The following is a 27,155-nucleotide window of genomic DNA, read 5'->3' as shown; positions in this document are numbered from 1 at the left end:
ATACTGCTAAGTGTGGAACAATAAATTAATAGCGTGTCTGGAGTTTAGATGGTTCTGATGGTTTTTTAGATGTTTTTTTTTTCACTTTATTTGGGAGTCATATACTTTTACAGTCTTTGTTTTATATATTTTAAATGAGATTTCCAGCTTGGTTTATGATCCAAAACAACCCCGAAACCACAGCCAAGACTAACTGGCCCAGCACCGAAAATCCACATCACTGTTACCAGGAGCTTGGTCAACAACAACCAATCAGAACGGCATGTGCACAACTTTAGTTTTGCTTTTGATCGGTAAGATTGAAAACAAATAAAAACAAAAACAGTAAAATTCAGCTCTTCACTAATGATAAAATGTTTGATTAGCACCAGAACACCAAGCTGATTGTCTCTTATCTTCTCAGGCATCACACTAAGTAGGTCAGTGTGCTGCTTACAGCTTCGTCTAATACCGATTATGTTCCACTGAATCCTTAAATGGTATTTCAGGCTCAGTTCAGTGTTTTCAAGTGGTGTTAATAAGTCTTGCTCTGAAAGTTGTGTTTAACTGCAGCGTTGGAGCAGAGCTTTCTGGTTCATCATGTCCTCCATGCTCTCTTTATTCTCAGATGATTAACTGTTGGACTCTTCATCTGCCTTGTGTTCCTGTTGTTCTTAGTATTTATGCTTTTCAGTTCACTGAGGTCTCTCTCTTTACCTTGACCCTGCAGTGCTCCTGAATCAGGGTCCTGTACAACACTGACATACGTAACAGAACAACTTAAACAGGACCTTGAAATATGATGGTGTTGTGTACTTAATGAGCATATGTAAACTTGTACCCACAACCTCCATAATTCATTAGAAGTAGGTAATTTTTGTTCTCAGTTGATTATTTTTTTCTTACTGAGTAATACAAGTTCAAAGTAACAAAACTTCACATGTAGAAAAAGGATCAAAGTTCTTCTGAAGATGAAGGATTTGCTAAGTGATTCCTGAGAGGGATTCAATGTAACCTTTATGTCAAGAGGCCCATTATAAAATGCTGACGTATATTGTGTAAGCTCAGTGATTACAAGCTGACATAAAGGCACAACATATTAATGTTGTCAAGTGTTTACCCTCCTTAATGACTTTTCTAATCTGTGATCTCTTTTTTTGACTCATGCATCTAGTAAATGGAGACTTGAAGCTACATTATAAACACAAAGATGTGTGTAGATGTTTTTTTCACTTTTCCTCTATCTGCAAGGTTCACATGGGACTGCAGCCAACTGGTGTAGAACAACCAAACAGGCATTTTTTAAAATGATTTTAACTAGAAACAAAATATTTCTACTTGGATTGACTTGATATTTTATCTTCCTTGTACTGTTTATGGTAAATTCTTAGAAGCTTTGATTTCAGTGACAATTCCTTGGTCCTGTTGTCCCAGTCTGTCTCTGTATTTTTTTTGTTCAATCTGTTTCTAAAGCAGAGCTCATAGTATGAGGGAAAACTAGGTCCTGGGCTTCAAATAGCAGCCCACTGCATCCCAGGGGTCCACAGCAAGGAAAGGCAGAGAGGAACAGTCAGCATGCACACACACAAATACAGACACCGAAAGAGAATGAGCACTAGAGGGTGGATTGTTTAATAAAGCTGATACGACTTATTTTTTGTGGGACTTACACAGAGCAGTAATAAAGGCATTGTTTGAAGGTGTCTTTTGAAAATGTCAACACTGTCTGTGCAGCTGGCAGGTTACATATCCAGCTCTTCCTGTGCGACGTCTTTAAAGAGCTCAGAGGTTTGCTGGCTTCAAACCTCTGGTGAAGGACTGTAAGCCAGTCCGTCACCAGATGCTTGTTGGTTATCATGTAGCCGAATGACAGGAACTGCAGTGTGAGTGGATACGTATGAATGTGAAGTCATTGAAAAGACAGAGATGTGGAACTCAGATAAATTTGTGTCATAATTTAATGATCTAGATTTCTCTTCTAGTCAGGAAACTGATGCAGTTTTCTTTGAAAGCAAAAGGTTAACTTAACCTTCAGTTGCTCCCACACACTGGGGGTGTTCCTGGCATCATCTTCAAAATAAGCAAACAAAAAGCAAACTAGATACATTAACAAAAAACTACTAAACCGCTGCACAACATAGTTGGCACCTGAGATCTACATACATTTTATTCAAAGGCAACCTTTTATTCCTCACTTTTCGACCTTGCATCCCGTTTTAGATCAATTAGGATTATCAAAATTATGTCAAATTGTTCAATTCCAGAATGACATATTTTTTGAAAATTTTTTTCTTTAAACTCAGAGGCATTTCCTTGATATTTATTGACTTTTTAAACTGTCTGAGTATCCCTCCAGAAGCGTGATACAGCACTTTGCAAGAAGTTTGACCCATTTCTCATGACAGGACTGGAATATCTAAGTCAGACTTGGTGATCTCCCTGATGGAACTAACCTTTTCAACTCACAAGGAAGAGAAGTTAGGACATATGGAAGAAAATAAATGAAGAAAAGAGGGATATAAGCAAGGAAAAAATGAGAGACAGTAGGTAGAAAGATAGGTAGGCTAGAAAGACAAAAGGAAAGAAGGTAGAGCCAACTGTTGTGTCTTGGTGCACTTCAGCTTGACTCATCATTGTGTCAGTAGTAAGGAATGATGTGCATGAAATGCACACCATACTGATGTTGTCCCTGAGTGTTTGTACCCTAATTACTGGACAACAAGCTGGATGGACTGTTGCTAATTGCAATATCACACACTCAAGTCACAACAGAGATCTACCTTTCCCCCAACTCAGCTTTTACATGGCTGTAATTATGTCGCTTGGCTGGCAAAGGATGTAAAAGTGGCGGGTTAATTTAGCTCTTTGTCCTTTCACACTCAAACGATGAAATTGCATCTTGATTCTCTTTTATGAATGTGGCCTTTGACTGCAGAAATTCCTCCTAAGTAAATATGTCATCCTGCAATCCAGCTGTCACCTGTAGTCATGAACTTTGATGAATGAGAACAAATACAAGAAGCAGAAAGAGGCTTTCTTTGCAGGAAGGCATTATACTTTTGTCACACTATTGTACATTTGTTTTTTCATCTTTGTGGCACTGGAAGACATAACGCCAAATATCACATTATTGATCCGAGACGAACATTACCTGATCTTACACTAGGACTAGGTTATGTAAGTAGTACTAAACACTGACCACCTAGAGCCACATTCACCCAATCCTTCTCACAGGCACATATGTATTTAAAGAGCAACTTGCAAGATTGCAAGACATTCATTGTACCCACTGAGACACATTGGCCCTCAAAGTTAGCTGAGTAGACAACTTACTAATCCCCAAAATTCAGACTGGAACTGAAAGTGAAATTCACACCATCCTTTAAAGTCCAACTATTACAGGTTATCAATACATATGACCATTTTGAGATACTTTTTGAGTATTTAATTTTGCTTACTAAGTTAGAATCTTTTTGAGAGGTGAATTTATTTCAGTAACTTAATTACTTGAAACATAAACAAAAATAACAAGTGATGTTTCCGAGCCTTTATTTCTGGTACTTGTGACGATTTTTCAATAAAAAATCTAATGAAAACACAACATTTAAAATCAGAATATCACATCAGACTAGTTTAAACCATCCATCCATCCATCCATCTTCTTCCGCTTATCCGAGGTCGGGTCGCGGGGGTAGCAGCTTCAGAAGGGAGGCCCAGACTTCCCTCTCCCCAGCCACTTCTTCTAGCTCCTCCGGGGGAATCCCGAGGCGTTCCCAGGCCAGCCGAGAGACATAGTCCCTCCAGCGTGTCCTGGGTCTTCCCCGGGGCCTCCTCCCGGTGGGACGTGCCCGGAACACCTCACCAGGGAGGCGTCTAGGAGGCATCCTGACCAGATGCCCGAGCCACCTCAACTGGCTCCTCTCGATGTGAAGGAGCAGCGGCTCTACTCTGAGTCCCTCCCGGATGACTGAGCTTCTCACCCTATCTCTAAGGGAGAGCCCAGCCACCCTACGGAGAAAACCCATTTCGGCCGCTTGTATCCGCGATCTCGTTCTTTCGGTCATGACCCAAAGCTCATGACCATAGATGAGGGTGGGAACGTAGATCGACCGGTAAATCGAGAGCTTCGCTTTTTGGCTCAGCTCTCTCTTCACCACGACGGACCGGTACAGCGCCCGCTTGACAGCAGACGCTGCGCCAATCCGCCTGTCGATCTCCCGCTCCCTTCTTCCCCCATTCGTGAACAAGATCCCGAGATACTTAAACTCCTCCACTTGGGGCAGGACACCCCCCCTGACCCGGAGAAGGCACTCTACCCTTTTCCGGCTCAAGACCATGGCCTCGGATTTGGAGGCACTGATCCTCATCCCGGCCGCGTCACACTCGGCTGCGAACCGCTCCAGCGAGAGCTGCAGATCACGATCTGATGAAGCCAAAAGGACCACATCGTCTGCAAAAAGCAGAGATGAGATCCTAAGGCCACCAAATCGGATCCCCTCAACACCTTGGCTGCGCCTAGAAATTCTGTCCATGAAAGTGATGAACAGAATCGGTGACAAAGGGCAGCCCTGGCGGAGTCCAACTCTCACCGGAAACGAGCCCGACTTACTGCCGGCAATGCGGACCAGACTCTGACACCGGTCATACAGGGACCTGACAGCCCGTATCAAAGGGCCCGGTACCCCATACTCCCGGAGAACCCCCCACAGGGCTCCCCGAGGGACACGGTCGAACGCCTTCTCCAGGTCCACAAAACACATGTAGACTGGTTGGGCGAACTCCCATGCACCCTCCAGGACCCTGCCGAGGGTGTAGAGCTGGTCCAGCGTTCCACGACCAGGACGAAAACCACACTGCTCTTCCTGAATCCGAGGTTCGACTATCCGACGGACCCTCCTCTCCAGGACCCCTGAATAGACCTTGCCAGGGAGGCTTAAGAGTGTGACCCCTCTATAATTGGAGCACACCCTCCGGTCCCCCTTTTTGAACAGGGGGACCACCACCCCAGTCTGCCAATCCAGGGGAACTGCCCCCGATGTCCATGCGACATTGCAGAGTCGCGTCAACCAACACAACCCTACAACATCCAGAGCCTTAAGAAACTCCGGGCGGATCTCATCCACCCCCGGGGCCCTGCCACCGAGGAGCTTTTTAACCACCTCGGCGACCTCGTCCCCAGAGATTGGAGAGCCCAACCCAGAGTCCCCAGGCTCCGCTTCCTCAGTGGAAGGCATGTTGGTGGGATTGAGGAGGTCTTCGAAGTACTCTGCCCACCGGCCCACAACGTCCCGAGTAGAGGTCAGCAGCACACCATCCCCACTATAAACGGTGTTGGTGCTGCACCGCTTCCCCCCCCTGAGACGCCGGATGGTGGACCAGAATCGCCTCGAAGCCGTACGGAAGTCTTTCTCCATGGCCTCTCCAAACTCCTCCCACGCCCGGGTTTTTGCCTCAGCAACCGCCCGAGCCGCATGCCGCTTCGCCCGCCGGTACCCATCAGCTGCTTCCGGAGTCCCACAGGCCAAAAAGGCCCGATAGGACTCCTTCTTCAGCCTGACGGCATCCCTCACCGAAGGTGTCCACCAGCGGGTTCGAGGGTTGCCGCCGCGACAGGCACCGACAACCTTGCGGCCACAGCTCCGATCGGCCGCCTCGACAATGGAGGCACGGAACACGGTCCACTCAGACTCCATGTCCCCCACCTCCCCCGGGACGTGTTCGAAGTTTTGCCGGAGATGGGAGTTAAAGCTCCGTCTCACAGGGGATTCCGCCAGACGTTCCCAGCAGACCCTCACAACACGTTTGGGCCTGCCAGGTCTGACCGGCTTTCGCCCCCACCACCGGAGCCAACTCACCACCAGGTAGTGGTCAGTGGACAGCTCCGCACCTCTCTTCACCCGAGTGTCCAAGACATACGGCCGCAGATCCGATGAAACGATGACAAAGTCGATCATCGAACTGCGGCCTAGGGTGTCCTGGTGCCAAGTGCACATATGGACACCCTTATGCTTGAACATGGTGTTCGTTATGGACAATCCATGGCGAGCACAGAAGTCCAGCAACAGAACACCGCTCGAGTTCAGGTCGGGCGGGCCGTTCCTCCCAACCACGCCCCTCCAGGTCTCACTGTCATTGCCCACGTGAGCGTTGAAGTCCCCCAGCAGAACAAGGGAGTCCCCAGGAGGAGCACTCTCCAGTACCCCCTCTAAGGACTCCAAAAAGGGTGGGTAATCTGAACTGTCGTTCGGCCCGTAAGCACAAACGACAGTCAGAACCCGTCCCCCCACCCGTAGGCGGAGGGATGCTACCCTCTCGTTCACTAGTTTAAACCAATAGACTGAACTATTTTTAGAAGTGGTGTTAATGACTGCTTAGAGGTTACTTTCAAAAGGTGTTTTTAATCTGATAGGTGAGCCTCATCAGAATGTATGTTCTAACATATTAAAGTTGAATGTACTTTTAATTCCCAATTTCATGCACCTGGTCATAACATAGCAGAATGCTGTGATGTTTTCTCAGTAAACATAACAGTTGTTATCCAAAGTTCCAACATTCAGAATGACAGCAGCCTTAAGAAAGTCATACTGTTGTAACGGCTTATGTCTTTAAGAGTTGCAGGTAGTTAACCACTTTACACAGCAAAGTCTTCCTGATTAGGATTTTGACAAACTGATCAACAGAATTTTTGGAAAGATTCTTTAGCAAGTACAATTTTATTCTACATTGCAAACCTTGCAGTTATCATTAACAATTTAATTGATTGGACCATTGTATAGCCCTTGTTTCATTGAGGGCCAAGTCAGTAAGCTAACTTGTCCAACACTGCACCTCTTGACTGCAGCTATTGTTCATGTTATTAATTACACCAGTGAAAAAGCTCGTTTCAATAGCTTTACAGCAGCTTTCTTGTTCTGCAACACCAATATGACAAATTACATAATGCAGTGGTAGAAAAAGAAATATCCAGGGTGAGAACAAGAGATGTCTGGTCCGTGTGCCAAAGTCATTAATGTGTATACCCAAATGTAGAAGAAAAGTGTGAGTTAAAGCCTTCAGGTAGTGTACTGCACCTGTTTATTTCTCATAATATGATTCTCTTCAATTTGTCTTTGAAGTTGTACTGCTGCATTTTGACATTTCACATTAGAAAACATGGTGCAGTCAGTAGTAAAAGCTTCAGAAATCCAGGTCCTGTAAACCCGAAAACAATATTTCCCCTCATGGGAACCAGGATTTGTCCCTACAAGAAGCAGTGGTCCCCACAATGCAGACAGAAATATGTCCCCACAAGGATATAAAAACCTGGTTCACACAGACACATGCAAGCACACACCAGTCAACCCTGACCCGTCTGACCATGACATGTTTTCTTAATGATAAGGACGCCGCTTTTCAATGCAGAAGTGATGGCAATAAAACTGACAACAGCACATTAAGGCTTTTTTCCACAGTAAGGCGACACAGTTTTTACATAACAGAAAAAGTAATTTCCCTTGCAGGATTCATTGTGTTACATGTCCTCTAGTTGTTACTCTAACGTTGGATTCATTTTGTCAGTCAGAGCGAAGACAAGTGTGGGCTTTTATAAAGAGGCTTGTCAACAGCATCATTGTGTGGATGCATATCCAATTTAATGCAGCTTCTTTCCCTTTCATTCTGCTTAGTGTCATGTTCAATGTGTTTGGGTGGTCAGAAAATGGGAGCAGCAAAATAATACAAAACAGCAACTCTGATGAAATACTGATGTGTCACCAGTAGTCATTAAATGTGGAAACACAATGTATGTGTTGTAACCCACTGGATACATTGGGTATAGACAGGTATTTAAGACAAACCTATCTATTGGTCTTTTTTTTTTTCAAAGTTGTGCAAAAACTGTAAATTTGGTGTCTTATCAAATTACTTTTCTGTTTCAAGATAGCAACATGTTTACTGATTTGTTCTCTCTACCATCAATTGTGGTTTTTGATTTGGCTGACAATGGCTCCCTGCATAGGGGAGAAGGTCAATAGAAAAGGTCCAGTTCCCAAAAAGAAATGAAGACATTAACAGCAAACATACACTTATTACTGGCCTAAACAAAGTCCCAGGGTTGTTATTCTTATTAGCTTAAGCCTTAAGGCAACCTTTTTAAGCCTCCTAATGTTTTATTGAACACGAGGACCCAGACTTTTTACTGCTGGTAAAGAGCCATAACTATGTCAAAAAATTGAATGACTGAAGGTCCACAACCGCCGTAATGATTTTGATAGTTCTTTTTTTTTTGTGATGCTCAGAGCGCACAGCACAGAACTTAATTCAGTAAAGAGTAGACAAAATATAAGAATCATTAAATCACTTTAAAGTATCTTTTCCTAGGCTGTGAGAACCTTTGGTGAAATAAATTGTAAATATTTTAGTAACTTTTATATTTTAACCTTTCCCAGATTGTAGTTTCTGATTTTGTTTGTACTAGAACCATTGAATTTCTATAAATCATAAAAGAACCAATTCTGATGGCAATTATTTTTAGAATGGCTTGTATGTTGAATGTTGTTGATCATTTACATGTTTTTATAGGTTACTATTCCATATATAGTTGGCTGTTGTTGGACATTTTGTCATAAAGTTACTATTTCAGGGACTGCTCCCTCAGGTAGATGAAGGACATTTCTTCCAAGTGAACAACTCTTAGCAAAAAATGACTTGCATATCTTTCAGAAAAAAAACAAAGTGGTATACTTTTGAAGCAGATCTGTGTGAATGAGAAAGTGTTGACATCGGGGATCCTGCATTACAAACCAATAGAAGGGTTGTTCACTTTGATATTATTTATGTTTGGTTTTGTGCCTGAAATGTATGCATACAAGAAATTAATTGAAATATCACTTTTTGCAAATAAATGGTAATGTCTGGAGTCCTTTCTATATTATTTAAAGTCTTCTGGTTGCTCTAAGTATAGATATAAGCTTAAGCATCTGTTGAAAATTGATACATAAAAAAGAAACTAAGCAGAGAGCCTCCAGTCTCAGTTCTTCCTAACATCTCCAGCTGCAGTATTCATTTTTTAAGGGTGATCAGCCATTATTTTACTGTGTGCTATCCATGGTAGCCTAGAAATGTCAGTCATTAAATATCATGTCAGCCACGGGACATCATTGTGTAAATTAGCCATGGAACAGCTAAACAATGTTCTGCAATGGTCAGAAAATCCAGCACAAGTTGCAAACTCAGTGCTGCGAACATGACGGACCACTGACACTTCTGACCAAGATCCTTGTGAGAGTTGTCACCAGTTACCATGTGGCCTGTTAATTTTGCAGCTTTGCTGGGTCATGTGCTCCTATGTAGTTTATCACTTCTCCTACTTTGTTCTGTTCAAAGTTGGTTGTTAGCATTTTTTAAATAAAAAAAGTCAAGTTAAAAGGCAAATAGAAATTCAGAATGCATTTACAGAAGTGCAAATATGTGCTGGTGAATGACACTTGAATAGGCATAACCTTGTAGAAAAGCTATCACTTCACCTTGCTTTATCCACAATGCTTATATGTTAAACAGCCACTTACTGTAACTCTTGACACACAAGCTAATTTTTGATGGGGGTATGACTATGAAAAAAAACCCCAAAAAACAAAAAAACAGGGATCTCGCTACACTATTTTTTGTTTTCTAAATAATATAGGATTAAACTACAAAGACAGAATTTCTAAAATGGTAAATGATCTGATTTCAATATTGTGATTTCAAAGTTTTGATTTGGGGCAGTGGAAGGAGACAAGAAAGACAGAGAGGCGTTGCTGCTTTGGATTTTTGATCAAAAAGGGAAACTGTCATTTTCTGAATATGCTTCAGCTGTATTTTCATCTTTGTGGAGAAGGAGCTGCAGCAAGATAATGAGCCCAACTGCACCTAAAAAGAATCACATAACCACTTGTGGGCTAACAGAGACCCAGGAGGACTGGCTGTTTCCTCAGCAGGCACCTAACCTTAAAGCCACTGAACATTTATGACTGTACTTGAAACTTGAAGTAGCAAAGCGTTGCTTGAGTTTGGCCAACCTTGGATGTGTGTGGCCATTACAGTAAAATGAGGTCAACTCAAAAACTCAGATTATTTGAATAATTTTAAAAGTTTTAGACAATATATATTAACTGTCCTTTCAAATAGTTTGGCAGATATTCCAAACACACACAAAATACTTATTTTGGAGCCTTTTGTTGCTGATATTCTTTTACTCTATTTTTCTTGTATTCCTGTACAAGCAAAGATGGATTTTCTCTGAAATATCCTTTTGCAGTTTTACACCTACCTATCAATATTTCTGTTTTCTATATTTTCAACTTTTTCTGGCTGTTCAACCCTGGAACAGATGCTCTATTGTAACTTTCACCTGCTCTTGGCCTCTTTGCTTGCATTTGTCCATCCCTTGACTGTCTTTCCCGACCTCAATCTCTCCTCCATGTCATGTTGATCTGCTTTCTCTTGTAACTCCTTAGTAGTGATTAGTTGAGCCATAGTAAATGTGTCCCTCTGTCTCCCCTCTCACTGGGAGCACCAGTGCTGTCCCTGGATTGTTAACTGAGCTATTGATTTACCTCCGATGAATTCTTTTGATACAGTATGGGAATGTGGTCAAACTGTCCCCATTCACAACAGGCATTTGTGTGTTGTGAGTGAAGGATATCTATGTGGTTTCTGGTTTCTCGTGATTAGCCTGAACATAAGGTCTGACTCAAAACTGCATGATTAGATGACAACTGCATTACTAGATGATGGAAACTGTGTGTATACCTTTCTACACACTCTATTTCTGGTGTTTGTTGCAATCTTGTTACCTCTTGTATGTACTACTGATTAAAACTGTTGAAAACTGAAAATATGTTACTGAATGCAAAGGAAGTTTCTCTCACGTCAGAAGGCCTTTTTCCAGCAGGCATGAACTGCAGCATTTAATGGAACAATCTCTACCTAATTTGAAATCTTGTTATTATTATTTTTTAATTCCAGCAGTAAGGAGATAAAGGCACATCCACCCTTCCCCCACTGTAATTTGAAGTTATAACATAATTTTGGCTCATTTTAAACACCTTTTCTGTTAATGCAGTCACAGCCATTGAAATACCTTCAGCTACTATAAATGTTTAAACAGATAGCTCTATATTTTCAAAACTTTGTTGAATATCCTGGTGTTGATTTGAAACTCTTAATAAAGCAGGAAAATGTAATATTTTGTCCATTGATATTTACAGATGAAGTCATTAGTTGTCCTTCCTGTCAGAGAACTCAAGCCTCCCCAATCATTGTGCTGTTACACCTAGAAAATGATGCCTAATTGCAATTAGGGACAGACAGGCCTCCTCCACTGTTGGCAATCTGTGACTCACTTGGCAGTGTGACCACAACTCATCATCTCTCACTTTCAACTTCTCATTTTAATGGGCACAGCCTCCGTGTCACTTATGTTTTCCTTGGAAGGCTGACATCTTGAGACACAGCAGGTTAAAGATGGAGGCAGATCTGTGGAACTTACCCCCCAGGTTGATATTAATCTGTGTGTCTGATGCACCCACACTTAGACACTATGCTGCTCCAAAGCCAGCAGTTCATAGGTTTAGTTTGGGTTGCAGGTGGATTTGAAAAGCAAAACTGTGCATACTTTTAGAACAAATGCGCATTTCAGTACATGGAGTAAAATTATAGAACAGTCTGGATGAGGAGTTGAAAAAATGCTCTATTCAAAACAAGAAAAAAATGACATCTTGTATAATTTTAAGGTGATAATGAATATATTGTTTAAAACTTATATTGCTAATGTAATGAATATGGCCCTGAAAATGTATTTTTTAATTATTGAACAAGGTTCAGGTTTATACAAGATATTTCTTCTTCTTGCTCCCTTTTCACTCATGTATAGTAAGTGTTGTAAGAGATTGTGCTTGTGATTAATAATGAAATTTGTTAAATTCAGTTAAACTGATTGATTAAAGTTAACTTCAGAAGAAGTTATCACTTTTGTTTCGAGCAAATCTAAACACAGGTTTAAATCAGTTCTTTGGGGAGTCGAAATGTTACTGTTATTAAGGACTTAGAATAAAACTCCTACACTTTGTACTGTTGAAAATCTAATATAATACAAAAAAGATATTGCACTATTCAATACAATCAAAATATCACAATAAATAAAGTACATTTGTCCATTAACCTTACTGTGGGTTCATAAAAAATAGAACTTGTCACTATGCCAGAAAGAGAGGAAGATGGAGTTTGGAGTTACATTAAAGGCAATTGGCTGTATGTGTGGGTGTTTGTGCATGTGTGTATTGAACAGTTAAAATCATATTTACATAAACCGTATAAAAACATACAATCCATTTCCCCACTGTCTACGGCAGACTGGTCTGTGACCAGAATGTTTTTTTGCTAAATGCCAGAATCAAAGGAGAAGACAGTTTTACAGAGATGTCTTTAAATTGAAATTGCATTGTTCGGTGTAGTTGTCCTGTAGTTCAAATCACCGTTTGAACTACAGGACTTGAGTCAAATGGATTCCTGGATTTCGTTGTCAGAACTGGTGGAACTGAGTCAGGTTTGTAGGTCGCCTTGCTCACACACAATTTCATCTCCGCCCAAAAAATTTCTATGAGACTGAGATCAGGGCTTCTGAATGTCACAGACACTGGCTTTGTTGTCCTTGAGACACCTTGTGACTAAGCACACAGCAGGCTCAGGACCTTTGTTCATTTAGAAAACCCGCTGCCTAGCTTGAATCTCTGGACTCATGTCTTGAAATGTTACTTTATTATTTCCATACAGAGTTCTGTGTTATGAAGTGCACGGTTGGTCAAAAAAATGTGCCAAGTCTAAAAGTGTGTTGGCTCACCTCTTCAAATGTCCAACAGCCAGTCCAGACCTGGCTGTAATCTGGGCCTTCAGATACCCAGGTTGAAAATGATGAACGACTCTGACTCTGCTACGGTTTGGGAAGCAGGTACCTCTAAAATTTGAACTTTGATTTTGGGAAACCCAGATCTGCACATAACCAGTGGAGATCTCAACTTCAAGAGCTTGTCATCTCTTGAAGTTGAGGTTAAACTCTACAACTGTTTTCACAAGTTAAAGATATGAGTCATGTAACAAATGAACTGTCAGCAGATTAGTGGGATACAGGAATCGCCCAAACAGATTTAGGATCAAATTCCCACAACCACAGAGTTGGTCTGCTTGCATGCTCCAGTTACTGATGAATAGAAAAGCAGACATATTGATTCACCACAGGCCTGATGACAGCACCGCCGTAAAAAGGTCCCGACTAAATGAGATGCAGTGTCAAGAGGATAAAAAGGGAGGACAGACTTATTTGACAGACTGCTCCTCCTATCATATCAAATTTAAATGCAAATAACTGTCCTTACATGTAAGCAGGAACACTGACTGAATGTCTAATTAGAATTTGTGTCCTCTCTAAAATCACTTCTTTGATCCACTGGACACTTATAATCTGCTTAAATGTTTTATTTGTTTGCTTTTTTTTTTTTTTTGCGGCGCTAGTGGCTCGTATTTTTTAGACAGTCAGGAAGGAGGGTGAGGAGAGGGGGGAAGACATGCGGCAAAGGTCGTCGGGACCGGGAGTGGAACCTGCGACGTCCGCGTCGAGGACTAAGGCCTCCAACGTGGGGCGTGCTAACCCCCTGCGCCACCACAGCACGCCCCGCTTAAATGTTTTATTGATATGAGAAGTCATGTAAAGCAGTGGTCCCCAACCACCTGGCCGCGGACCGGTACCGGGCCGCGGACCAATTTGTACCGGGCAAGAAATAATGAACTACTTCCGGATCTTTTATTTTGAAAATCCTAAACCGGATTTTACCAGTTACGTCTTGCGCGTCAAAATTGAGCCAACTTGCAGCAGAATGCGTAACAAAACAACATCGGAGTACTGCTGCCCCCACCCCACCCCCCCGGTCCGCAGCAAAATTGCGAAGGGCTGACCGGTCCGCGCGACTAAAAAGGTTGGGGACCACTGATGTCAAAGACTAGATGATTATACCTAATATGCTTACAGATCCAGAAATGATTCTGTTTCTACGGAATAAGCGAATGATTTGTTTTTGTAAGTGCAAATATTTCTGAAAACAGTTCTCCACAACTATTATGAGACAACTTGATTTACTGTAGATTCAGTGATAAAGCAAGAACTTTGAACATTTCTTATTCCTTATGTTTTTGTACAATCTTAATTCTCTTACACAAGCTTGATTTTTAAATGTTCTGAAAGAAAAATCATTTGTAAACATGGCATTCAAATATGGACATTTATTTTAATCGCAGCAGGGAGAATTGCATAAATTTGGATCAATATATCTGTGACAGACAGTAAAACAGTGAATTTGAGCAATCTAATAAAAAACTGGGCAGAGCAACATAGAAAACTTTAAAACACCTAAAGATACAGTTTTAAGGCTCAATTTTTCAGTCAGATGGTCTGCTTTGGGGTGTGAAGAATAGAATAAACATTTCTTTATTGTCCCACAATGGGGAAATTCCAGTGCAACAGCAGGCGATCAAAACAAGTAGGTTTATAAGAAGAGATTGTGGTTTCTTGTCAAAAAAAGGGAATTGTTTTTCATTTGTCCCATGCATAATGAAAAAAAGTTCATTATATATGTGACATAATGGGTCTGTTTTTTTTTATTTTTATGTTTTTTCACAAATTTAATTTCAAACTTATTTTTTCCAATGTATTCTGTAAGCCCATTATTCAACACATTTTTCATTTTTAGAATTTTTTTATCATTGATTTTGGTGGTCATAAGCTTGACACAAGCCTCAAATTTTATTTTTGTTGCAGTTTGATTTGTTTTATGAACTGCTGGTCTGAGTGGAATCCAGCTCTGTGTGCAGGTTTTCAAGCACATGCTAGATAAATATCCTGGATTGAAAAAGTTGAGCCTTGAGGCCAATAAACCTTTGCTTCCAATGTACAATGTAACAGTCTTCTTCAACATAGCTTATTTTTAGCTTTGGCATTTCAGTTTCAAAGTAGTACATTTCACAGTTTGTACAAAACCAATTTATTTTGTTTTCTGTCTATATATATTTTTTGTTGTTGTTGTGATAAGTTAATGAAAGAAAAACTCTGGCTAAACTCTGTCAGCTCTCTAACTTAAACACAAAGGCCTGAAGATTGTATTTGGGGAAAAAGACAAAGTGTTAATGGGTCTCTAAATCGCTAAGCATCAAAATACAATAAAGAAACCATATTAAAAATATCTTTAAATAAATTAGGATTTTTTTTTTTTTTTACCAGTTTAAAGGTCCACTATTATGCAAGTCATTTTTTGCATGTTTCTGTGTTTCCATATGTATATATTCTGCTTAAAAAACACCCATCCATTTTTTGGGAAAAAGTAAAAGTTCTGCTGGTAAAACAGCCTGTTGCAACACCTCTAGATTGTTGTGTCACAATTATTTACCTAGCAGCCCCAAGTCAAGCCTTGCCCCCCACCTGGCAACCCAAGTGCAGCTCCACCCACTTCATTACAGCATACAACATTTTGGAGTTTGAATTGTGTATCTTGGTAAAGTGATAGAGTGTGAAATGTTAAGAACAAGAACATGTCTAAACCTAAGCAGCAGCATTTTTATTCAGCTTGTCCACTGACAAGCCTCTTATCCAATCAGTTGTGTGGTTCAAGATGTTTCCTCTCGTTCTACATAAAGCCATTTATCTCACGGCTGCATCAATGTTTGAAAATAAGTTTAAAAAAATAAAAAATTTCATATCTACTTTTTGGCCTCACATGCCAATTTAATTTAAGAAACTTCAACTCTTTTATTAAGTTTGTGTTTTCCGTTTCTCTTTTGCTATAATAGTTGTATGCTGATTTTAGGTAAATAAACCCACATATAGCATCAGCGTCTGTCAGATCAAGTATTACTGAGCACAAAGAAGCACCATAGCAGAGTAAAAAGCTTCCAATATGCAACCGATTCTCTCTCATCACCTTAAAAGGTGAAAACAATATTGTATTATGCCTGAAGAGGTTCTAAGAAACAAATTAAAAGGAAAAACGTGTTAGAAAATATGTGAATATGCAATGAATTTATCTCATTATTAAAGTGGCTCTTGGTACAATTGATTAAAATAGTACAACCAGTTTCATAGAAACCATAAGGGAGGATATTCTGATGCACTCTCTCCACGTCTGCAGTGGTTCTATTTCAGAGACACAAGTTGTTGCATATTTGTCAAAACAGCTCATATCCCAAGAGCACAAATAGAAATCAGTGATATTTGGCTCTGGGTGAGTCTGTACCTGAAATTCATGTGTTTCAGGCTAAAAATATGGGTAAGCACAAAGATTTATGGCAATAAAAAAATTGTCTGGATTGATGAGTGGATTTTTTTCATGTCACAATATGAAGACCAGGTCAAAAAATGTTAGCGGACTAGCTGAGGCAAACATCAGCACTGCTGCATGAAACACAGCAATAAGCTTCTCACCATTCACACAACACTGTGCACAAAACAGGTCTGGTGTCGAGAAGGAAGGGGAGGAGTTTGTCTCCCTGTGACCAAGAATTTAGGTCACATGATTACATCGGTAGCTGTTTTTCCATTAATCATAGAATGGAATTTTGATTCCATTTTTAAAGAAACTCACCAGGATGAGGTGGGGGGTTTTCAGCCGTATCAGAATAGCTATATTTCACAAAACTGTCACATGATCAACACCCGGATGTTGCCACCGGCACAAACCACGAAAACTACGACGGCATCTAGTAGGAGGATGATGGTTTGTTTTTGTTTTTTTCAGACAATGTGCCAGTGGCTCCACCAGAGCTCTGACAGCATCACACTTCATAAAAAGTTATTGGAACATGTTGAATCCATCGCTCTTCTGTAAAATAACTGACTATAATTTCCCCAGAACGCCGCAGACATAGCCGCTCCAAACTACGAGGCGCTTTTAGCTCCAATGTTTCCTCTGATGGCTGATAAATGCTGAGCTCTGAATTATGAATATATCTCATGTAACTGTTTACACCCATCACTGCCATGAAGTTGAATGACTTACTGCATAAACAAGCTTATTCACATGTTTAATTTCTTATTTAACTGTCCTGCCATGAACATTTAAATCAATGATTTGATGCAACTGCTGGGTTGAAACTTTTTAATATACTTTGAATAATTAATTGAGCATTCTGTACTATTTCATATAGGATCAATTGTAATATATGTGCAATTGAATTGAATTTTTTTTTGTGAATTCCTGTGCGATGACATTTGGTGTGAATCAATGTTATAAAAAGAAACTGTATTTGATAAGCTAACTTAGCTTGTATAATCTGACAGAGTTTTTTGTGCTGTTGTAATTCCCCATGGCATTCTAAACTCATTTATGAAAAATGTATAAAATATACTTTGGAAATGGTCTTAGAACCATACCCAGTTCAACCTGGACAAACATCTTCTTTCTGATGCTAACCTATGGACATGGAGATTTTGTTGAGGTGACCCACTTATTTTCAGCATTTAATCACCAGTAACTGGCTGCTGTTGTTCCTCCTAAATCTTACAGAACAGTCTACTTAGTCATTTTCTTGTGCATAGAGCAAAATATGTTTATAGTTCATGTTCATTTGTGTTAAGGTGCACTTTCTTTCTGCCTTTGTGTGCCTGAATTAGGTCACAGTTACTTATTCAAATTCCTGCATGAATGAGCAGATCAGTGTTAATCACAAACACAACGTGCAAGCAACACTGCCAAACAGGTTAGGTGAGTCCAGGTAAGAAAGGAGGAAGGACTATTCTAATGTCAGCACACACGCACACAAAGAAAGAAAGAAAAAAGAAAGGGAGGGAGAGAGCGAGAAGCTAGCAGCTTGCAGGTAGACAGCTCAACTAAATTACAGCCAGGCACACTGACAGGTGTAAAGGTGAGCTCTGACGGCAGGCAGCTACTGCAGAGAGGTAAACAAGCTAAAGGTAAAGGAGTGGACAAGCAGTCTCACAAGTAACCAGTTTGCTTTGTAGAAGTCAGTGTGTCAGGTAAAACAGGAGGGTGCTCTCCCTGTTGGCTGTGGGATTGTTGCCTGAGAGATGCAGACAGTGGCTGCAGAACAGAAGAGAAGCAAATAGGACAGCATTTATCCTCTGTTGCCCCCTCTTTGACACAGACACACTCACAAAGACGGAGGCAACCGCCTGGGTGTTCAACCAGCTCAGCTTTTACAAGGTAAATGCACAGACTGGGTTTGCTAACATCTCAAAGGCTTGACGTGGGTGAATGAATTTGCATGCAGGCCATTTATAGTTCTTGACACTTTATTGTTTAGGTGTGTAGTTCCTTTCCTATGACCATCTTTGTGCGTTTGCTCCTGGTTATCCTGTTGTAGAGTTCTCACCAGGCCAGCTGGGGTCTTTTGGGAGTCTGGTCAATACATTGGCAGCATCTTGTTCTTTTTTTAATAAGTAAAACTCAAAATACCCACATAAAAAAGGTTTCCAAAAGTTAGAGTAGTTGAGGAGGTTGTAAATGTACTGGTTGCCATGCAACACGATCCACCTGGCCAGTGCTGTTGTCATGTGCTGTGTGTTCTTGCCTGAAGACCTCATCTATAAACACGTTTCAAAGTGTGACGTCACACACACACACACACACACACCCCACAAACACGATCCCGCCCTCCAGCAGGGGGACAGCCATGATTCCCACTGGTCTTCCTGCCACGTTGTCAACATCAGAGGGATTTTCTGTTCTTTGTGTGGGAAATATGTTGTGTTTATTAGTATTGAATCCTGATACACTTTAAAGTAATCTCTGCTTGGTCAGCTAATGGAGCTGTTGTCAATCAGGTGCTATGGCAACGGGTCTGAGAGTAGCTAGCCAACACAGAGAAAAGAAGAATGCAGGTGGTTTTGAGTTGTTCTTCAACGGGGGTTTTTTTGCGTTATTTTGCCTTTGCTGTGGCGCGTTGCACTAAGTTAATGACATCCATCTCCAGGTTTGACTTTAACAGAATTGCTCCACTGCGGCAGTGCAGGCATGGATGGCAAGTAAAAGAATAGTCCTTTTTGCCCTCCAGCATTATGCACATGTGCAAAGTTTCCGGATGTAAACAATAACTTGCAGTGTGTATTCCACGAGACAAAGCTGTAATACAGTGTTGCCTTTCTGCTCTGGTTTTGTCTTGTTTTGCATTCTTCAGGTAGTATGCACAAACCTCAGGTGCCAACATTGAGATGTTGGGTTTGGGTTTGAACAGGTGCTCTGGCTGCAGGCTCCAGGTATCGCTGTTTCCCTCTCTCTGTTGGTGTGTGGATCTGGGGCTGGGACTCCTTTATACATCAAACACTTACTCGTTCATTTAACAACAATAAAGAAGAAAGGATAACGTTGATAAAAGTTAGGCTGTGAAAAAGTGACTGCTTCCCTATGGATTTAGTCATACCGTTTCAGATCATCAGACTAATTTGAATATCAAAAAGAAAACCTGAGAAAACACAAAGACGCTTTCAAATGAGGATTTTATTTATTCAGGGAAAAAAGCAACTTAACTGTGTAAAATTCATTAATTAATTGTGGATACCCACATTTTTGGTTTTGTGTCACACTCAGACCTTATTACTACCAGACCTTTAAGATTAAAACACTTATAGAACACAAAGGTTTGTCTCAAATTTTCCAACATTTCTCTGGATAAATTTCTGAAACATTTTCTATGGACTGACAAGTCATCTTTAAGGAGCGTGTGTGTCCTGTTACTGAATATCTGATTTAAAACTAATAGAATTTCAGAAGAACTTAATATTGACAGTCAAACTTGGTGGTGTAGTGTGATTGCCTGGTCCTGATTTTCTAATTCAGAGCCTTGATGTCTTGCCGGAAATAAAAGAACTGCAAATTGTGCTTGTCAGGAAAATCTATGGCTATCACTTTGTGACCTTAAGCTCAAGTACACAATCAGAAGCAGTAGCATGACCTTAAACGACCAGTTTCAGTCAAACCTTTTAATGTGACTGTGTCCAAACTGAGTGGCTCAGAATGCTTCCACAGTAACACATTTGAAGCTTTTACAAACGCGTCATGGCAGCTCTTACTGTCAGTCATGGCACAACCAGATATAAGCAATTAATCTTCTACACAGGGCCAGGTTTGGATTTGTTTTCCTTCTATTAGCTGAAATAATTGTACATAGTCATATTGACTTTGTCTGTTGAAAGTTGTTTGATGTGAAACGTAACACTTTTCTTAATCCAGTCTAGATTCAGTAATCAATAGATTTCTAATAACTGATTACTAGGGACGTATATTTGTATTTACTTTTAATTTTGTCTTAGTTTGTTTTGTGTCACATCCGAAATGATTATTGATTTATTCCAGAAAGATTCCAGAAGTCAAAACTACCAGGCCATATCCTATTGTCAAGACAGTAATTTATGATAGAATATATATATATTTTTTGTTTTGTTTTGTTTTCTTGGGTGACATTTTGGTGACCAAGGTGAATAAACATAACCTGACAGTTAGTAAAACAAACAAGAAATGTCTAAGACCGAATTCTGGGTTATCCATCAGGTCAGCAGTTATTACCCCGGTGACCTCATCATTGCTCTCTGTCCGTTCACCAGGTTCATCTTTTGCTGTGCAGGACCTGAAATGATCAATACTCACATCCTGAGCTGTTTTTAACCTTTCATGTCTCTTTCTAAAATTGAAACATCTGCTGATATTTGTGAAATAGAGCTGTACCCAAACATTGACATACTCATTCTGTACCCAGATTTCATTGCTGTAAGCTTGACCCTGCTAAGGGCAACTTAACACATACATTGTGGCTGTTGACAAATGCTAAATACAATGCTGGTATAGCACTTTAGCATTAGCTTCTGCTAAATACCATGTTGACGTAGCACTTTAGCATTAGCTTCTGCTAAACACCCAGCTGGTCTAGAGCTTTAGTGTTAGCAGAATTAATGTGTATGATTAGTTCTTTAGGGTCAGCATAACTAATGTTTTGGTTAGTGCTGCCCACCACTGGAAATATTCTATATGAACTTCTGATCAAGGTCTTTTGGGGTATTTTCTGTATTTTTTAAATTTTTTTATTTAAGTTAAAAAGAAACACAAAAGCTTAAAAAACCCCAGTAAATGTAAAACATAGAAAACTTTTCTTATCTGTCATGTTCTCTGAAAAATGGCCAAATTATCAGAACATCTCAGAATATGAAAACAAAGGAGCACAGCTGCACAAGCAGAGATCATATGAGTGGTGGTCTAGTCTAGCTTATAAGGTTATTGTATGGATAGTTTTGTAGTCATGGTGATTATTGTGCAGTTTAAAAACACATACATTCATGTATTGTCACCAGCAGTCTGCAGTGTGACGTGCCACTTTTTCCTATGCAGGTATTCTCCAAAAGTATGTCAGATGCTAATTCTCTACAAAATGTTACATGAAGACATCTTGAATTCTGACAGATTTGTACTTGATGCACTTTGATATGGCAGACACTCTTTTTACTCTGTTGCCCACTCCCTCCCTCTCGTTTTTTAATATCATCTGACATTCTTTACCTGAAAGCAGACATGGTATCGCCTGTCTTCTGGTAGCATTCTCCTCTGCAACACAATCTGATGTGTCTTTCAAACAACAAAGGGGAAGAGGGAGAAAGAAAAGGTGGGTGTCAGGTAGAGAAGGAGGGCAGGCGACTGCTCTCTGGCTCCGTATCTTACAGAGTCCAGCACTTTGTTATCTACATGCACTGTGGGAGGAAAACCATCCCATCTTCTATATTATCATCAAGCATTGATAAGAATGTCTCTCACCGCTCCTCTCTGCACAAAGGCAAGCTGATACCCAGGCTGTGTGGATCTGTGTGTTTTTAGCTCTGTGAATTTTTTGTTCCTTTATTGTCTTCATAGATAATAACATTGAAGTGAAGTTGTTGATACTTTGAGACATTTGTTATATCTGACAGATGTACAATTGAATTTGGCAATGTTTGGTTAGTGGCTTTAAACTAAAATCAAAGGACAAAACTTTACATTTGTGTACTAGAAAAGCTATTTTATTTCTTTGCACATGTTTCTAAATGTGTATTTTCTGCCTCCTGTATTAAGAAGTCTCAAAAACATAATGTGTATGAGCTCTAAGTTTCACATGCACGAGTTGCTCAAGTTGCTGCTCGGCTGGATGAGGAAAAGCTTCTGTTGCCTCATTGCACAAGTTCCATAGGACATGAATGGAGAGGGACATTTCTAGATTAACATTAATAAGAAAATTACTTCCTCTAAACCTTCCTGAATATGAAAAACTGGAAAACAGAACCTTCAGTCATATTTGATTTGAGACAATTCCTGAGGATTTTATGAAAATATGCATGCAGTGGAGGTCCAACTATTTATCTGGTAGAACTCGGTGTCAAACCTGCTGGGTCTTGTTCCTCCCTCCTTCCTGTTTTAGAGGGAGAGCCTCATGGCTCCTTACTAGGACCTTAGTTGTTCAAAGGTTTTATGCTGCTGTCTTGGCCATGTCACACTTGGAAAAGAGGTTTTCAATCTCTGAGTTATTTTTTTCTGGTTAAATAAAGAATACATACTGTACATACAGTACATACATACATTTTGATACAAATGAACAAACATACCCTACTGTTTGTTCAGATGACAAAAATAAGTAATCTTGCCAAATCAGAAAAATCTGTCCAGAAGTCCGCATCATGGCAGGAGACAAAAAGGACTTGTTACCCTTAATGCTGGAGTCATTAATGTTACTGCTGATGTCAAATCCAAAAATGGGAAAATGAAAATAATTGTTAAGTCAGCAGAACATCGTCTTGATAGGACTCAAGTGGGAATAAGATGAGTTTAGTGTGCAGGCAATGCAGGAACCATTTATTTAATGATATTAATAGGGAGTTTTTGCTGGGTTTTATTGTTTTTTGTGTGTTTATTTCCCTGTCATGTGGTACACAATCTTTGCCATTTGGTGGCAGTAATAGTCATATACTTTTTTGAAGAAGAAACTTTGTTTTCTGGTTTGACATGATGGCAAAGTCAGCAGAAGTCAGTCCAGTCAGGAAGAGAATCATGGATCTGCTGCACTTTGGTTCATCCTGATTCCTGGAAACCTTTTCCAGATGCTTGAAGACGCCACATTCATCTGGTCAAACAATTATATACAAGTATAGACATGATGGGAATGTCCAGCCACTTTACTCAGGATAGAGACGGGTTCTGGTCCCACTGATAAACACGTTTTGATCTGAACTGTGAAAATTGTCATTTGCATGACTTGAAGCAGAGTTTTGTCTGTCTTTCTCTAAGAGTTGGAACGGTCGGCTGTTTTCTCTAAACAGCCTTTTAAGCTAATGTTGCTGCTGTTGAGGGCCAGACAATGTGCTGTTTACATGTCTGAGGTAGTCCTCAGACATGTTTGTTTTTTACCAGCTCAAAATGACATAAATTGTAAATTTCTATCCAGCTCATGAAGCGCATTTGATACAGATGCTTATTTTAAACACTTTGAACTATGTGATAAAGTTAGACCATTACTGGGGTTCTTAAAAAAGTTGCAAACATGCATTCTTGCTTCATGGTAAATTGTCAGTAGGACAGAACCACCACTTGCCTTCCATGCTGATTTTCTCCACCTGCTTTTAAAACGCTGAGTCAGAGGGAGCTGTAGGGTAGAAGTAAGAGGCAGCAAATGAACTCTGAAGTACCGACTGGTTGGTGAAACACACTCGGCATGACCTTTAGTTAACGGACAAATTGAGCTGTGGCCAGAACACGCTTCTGACTCCAGAGTGAGCCATGCTGGGCACTGGGAAGAAGCAAGGATACATATGAACGTTACAGTTAAGGAAGCAGATGTTTTGGAATCCCTTTTTTTGGAAAATATGTGTTTATGTATGGAGCTAAATTTGGACCATGAAGTTTGCTAAAAAAGAAAAAAAAATTACTGAAAAAAAAAGATTTGAAACTGAAAAATTATTTTGAATCTGAAAAAAATCTGTTTGAAACTGAAGAAAAAAAAGTTCAAAACAGTTTTTCAGTTTTTCTTTTTGTTTTTTTCCAGTTTAAACTTTTGGCCCTGTTTTAGTGTGGGCCCTTGGATGATGTAGGGGTGGGTGTGTGTGTGTGTGGTGGGCATGGAATAATGAATGACAGCTCACCACAACAGCTGGACAACACTGTTGCATTCAGGGACCACAGGAACTGAAAACGTCTTTAAAACATCATCAATATTCTTTGTGTGTGATTGGTTTTGAAAAGTAACATGCTTCTCTGATAAAGTGAAGCAGTGCTCATGTCAACACAACACACCAGTATCCCTGGAAAAACTATGATAGTAACAAATTTGCGCTGTGTTTAACATTTTCCACACTGCTACCAACATTTTCCCAAGTGAGATAAAATATGTTGAGGTAAAACTTAAAACCTCAACACAGGCCACGCCTCCAGGAAGCAATTTTGTGATGATGGTTCTGTATAAAAGTCATGAGAAAGTGACAGTATTTTGAATGAAATAGAAAACACTGCAGTTTTTTTTTAGCAATAATAGCATAAATCTCAAGACTCCTGACAGGTTTATCTAAAGCCTGAAACAATGCAAAATGTTCTTTACCTTAGGTTCACACTGGAGATAAAATGAAAAGAAAAGTTTGGTAAAGACCATTAATATTAAGAGCAGAAGAAAGCAGAATGCTGCATTCTCTATCAGCATGGTGGAGCAACACACACTGCAAGGTTCCAATCTGAGCCATCAGCTGCTGTCAGTTGGGACTGATTATCAAAGAAATCTGAGAATATAGGAAGGATTCTGACACTTAACTGAGCAGCATTAGAGAAGAAATGAATGAAACCTACAAAACAATCAGAGAAGCAGAGATATAATGTTGGTTTTCCAATGAAAACATGAAACTATGACAAAATATAATGTTCAATATTCCAGTAGAAATTTATGATTAGATATTTTTTGTTGTGACTTTTAACTAGCTTATGCTCATTGATGAGCATCATTTTGAGTTTGGAATTTCCTGATTTAAAAACATGAATGATCCGACAGAATGAGAGGTTTAACATGGTTCCTCTGTAAGAGCCCCTCTGGTTATGACCACGGCATCAGTCTGCAAACACCGCTCTGCTGCTGGGCTAATAAGAGCTTCTAATTATCTCCGGTCTCTTGTGGACGGCTGCCAAGGCTGACGGAGACAGAAGCTGGAGGGATTGGGTGACATGTTTGGCTTGTGCTGTTGCAGACTGTGACTGTAGCCATGGCTTTGTTATGTTTGTGCAGTGAACTGACATGGTTCTGCTGACTGAGCATGGTGCCGAAGCGGCTTCCTGAACTGCTGTGGTGCACTGATAGGACACTTGTCATATCTGATAGAAGCACTTTGGGTTCAAATCCTGCCTGGCTTTAAAGTGCTTTATTGGCAAAGTTCATTGGAGTGGGACACGGCAGCCACAGAGCACATATCATAGCCATCCGTATGCATGTCATCAAGGGATTGGTGAACAAATATGGCCACAGCAACAACTATTCACAGGTTTTAAAACTGCTTTGTAGACCAGAGTCTGCTCCACTTACACCATTACATACATGTTATAATGTGTTCTCCTGGGAAGAGGAATATATCAGTATCGCACCACTTTTTTTTTATCATACAAAAAGTGTTTTGTGCCAAGGAATTTTATAGAAAAGTAGCAGCAAAATCTGATTTTATTTTACATTTTAAAATTTTCTGGTGTTATGACTCTTCAGTTTTCCTGTTTCTATTACAAACTCTTTGGAAAATAATTGTGTAACATTTAAAACCTCACTTTTCCTCTTAAGAGAACCTTTTTTTGTTGAATTTAGCAGTTTTAGCTAATTGCAAAACATACATTCTTTTGTCTAACAGACTTTAATATCAATCAGGAGATACTGTTTTTGTACTCCACATTTAAAATTCTTAGTTTTTATAAAATGAATTGAGAAAAAGTGATCTGAAAGGAGCAAGCCAACTTACACCTACAATCGACATCTTTGTAGGTGGACATGAAGATTAGAAAAAGACTTAAAAATATTTAAAGTGTATGACTTAAAATTAGTTTTAGACAGAGGTGCTGTTTGAATGTGACACTGTTGTGCTATTTTCATACGCATCTTTGGGAAACCAATATTCTTTCAATAGATAACATGAATAATTATTGATAACATAAATGGATTGACAAAATGGTATTGACTTTTTGGATGATGTCTGCTGATGTGGTTTTGGATCCAACAAAACAATGACAACTTAACAGTGAGAGATCATTTAGATATAAAATGTGCGCCACACAGACCTGGTACAAACATCTATTATGCATCAGCTACAACTCTGGTGTACCACGAACATCTAGTGTTGGAGTTAATTTTTTAACATAGCCACACTTCATTACGTTTTTGATACATGGACAGAATGGGAAGCTTAACAAAAACAAATACAATTGAGTTGACTTGGTACAATCATGGGCAAATAGTACACACATTTCCCCACTGTCTTGATACTTCTCTGAGACATATCAGGATATTTGAACATGGAAAATGCTGAAAATTGCTGTTTCAGTGTTAACTTTATATATATATATATCTATATATATATCTATATATATAGATATATATATACAGTACAGACCAAAAGTTTGGACACACCTTTCAAATTCAATGGGTTTTCTTTATTTTCATGACTATTTATAAGGCAAGAAATCCCACTTATTAACCTGACAGGGCACACCTATGAAGTGAAAACCATTTCAGGTGACGACCTCTTGAAGCTCATCAAGAAAATGCAGAGTGTGTGCAAAGTAGTAATCACAGCAAAATGTTGCTACTTTGAAGAAACTAGAATATAAGGGGTATTTTCAGTTGTTTTACACTTTTTTGTTTAGTGCATATTTCCACATGTGTTATTCATAGTTTCGATGCCTTCAATGTGAATCTACAATGTCAATAGTCATGAAAATAAAGGAAACTCATTGAATTAAAAGGTGTGTCCAAACCTATATACATATATATATATACTGCACCGCACACAGAGAAAAGCCCCTGGGATATAAAAGGATATAAATAACCCAGTCTCTTAAGACCTCTTAAACTGTAATGTGTTGAAATGTTCACCAATCAAATCAGACGTTTCTTAGTGCTGTTTAATTATTGCA

At 39.8% G+C, this 27,155-nt stretch overlaps 1 protein-coding gene across 3 annotated transcripts in view; it reads left to right on the top strand.

Moving 5' to 3' along the window:
- Window positions 1-27,155, top strand: part of naaladl2 (N-acetylated alpha-linked acidic dipeptidase like 2) — a 421,085-nt gene that overhangs the window by 27,912 nt on the left and 366,018 nt on the right. For 2 of the 3 annotated variants that reach the window (XR_004340546.1, XM_032572668.1), the window contains exon 1: window positions 17,824-18,200. The exons of the other annotated variant lie outside the window; for it this stretch is intronic. The gene's annotated coding sequence lies outside the window, so the exon portion shown is untranslated. Of the gene's footprint in view, window positions 1-17,823; window positions 18,201-27,155 lie in introns of those variants that run through there. 3 annotated transcript variants of the gene reach the window in all.

This window comes from Xiphophorus hellerii, chromosome 9 (genome assembly GCF_003331165.1).
Source record: "Xiphophorus hellerii strain 12219 chromosome 9, Xiphophorus_hellerii-4.1, whole genome shotgun sequence".
Taxonomy (NCBI): Eukaryota; Metazoa; Chordata; class Actinopteri; order Cyprinodontiformes; family Poeciliidae; genus Xiphophorus; species Xiphophorus hellerii.
This window is presented reverse-complemented; position numbering and strand designations above follow the sequence as displayed.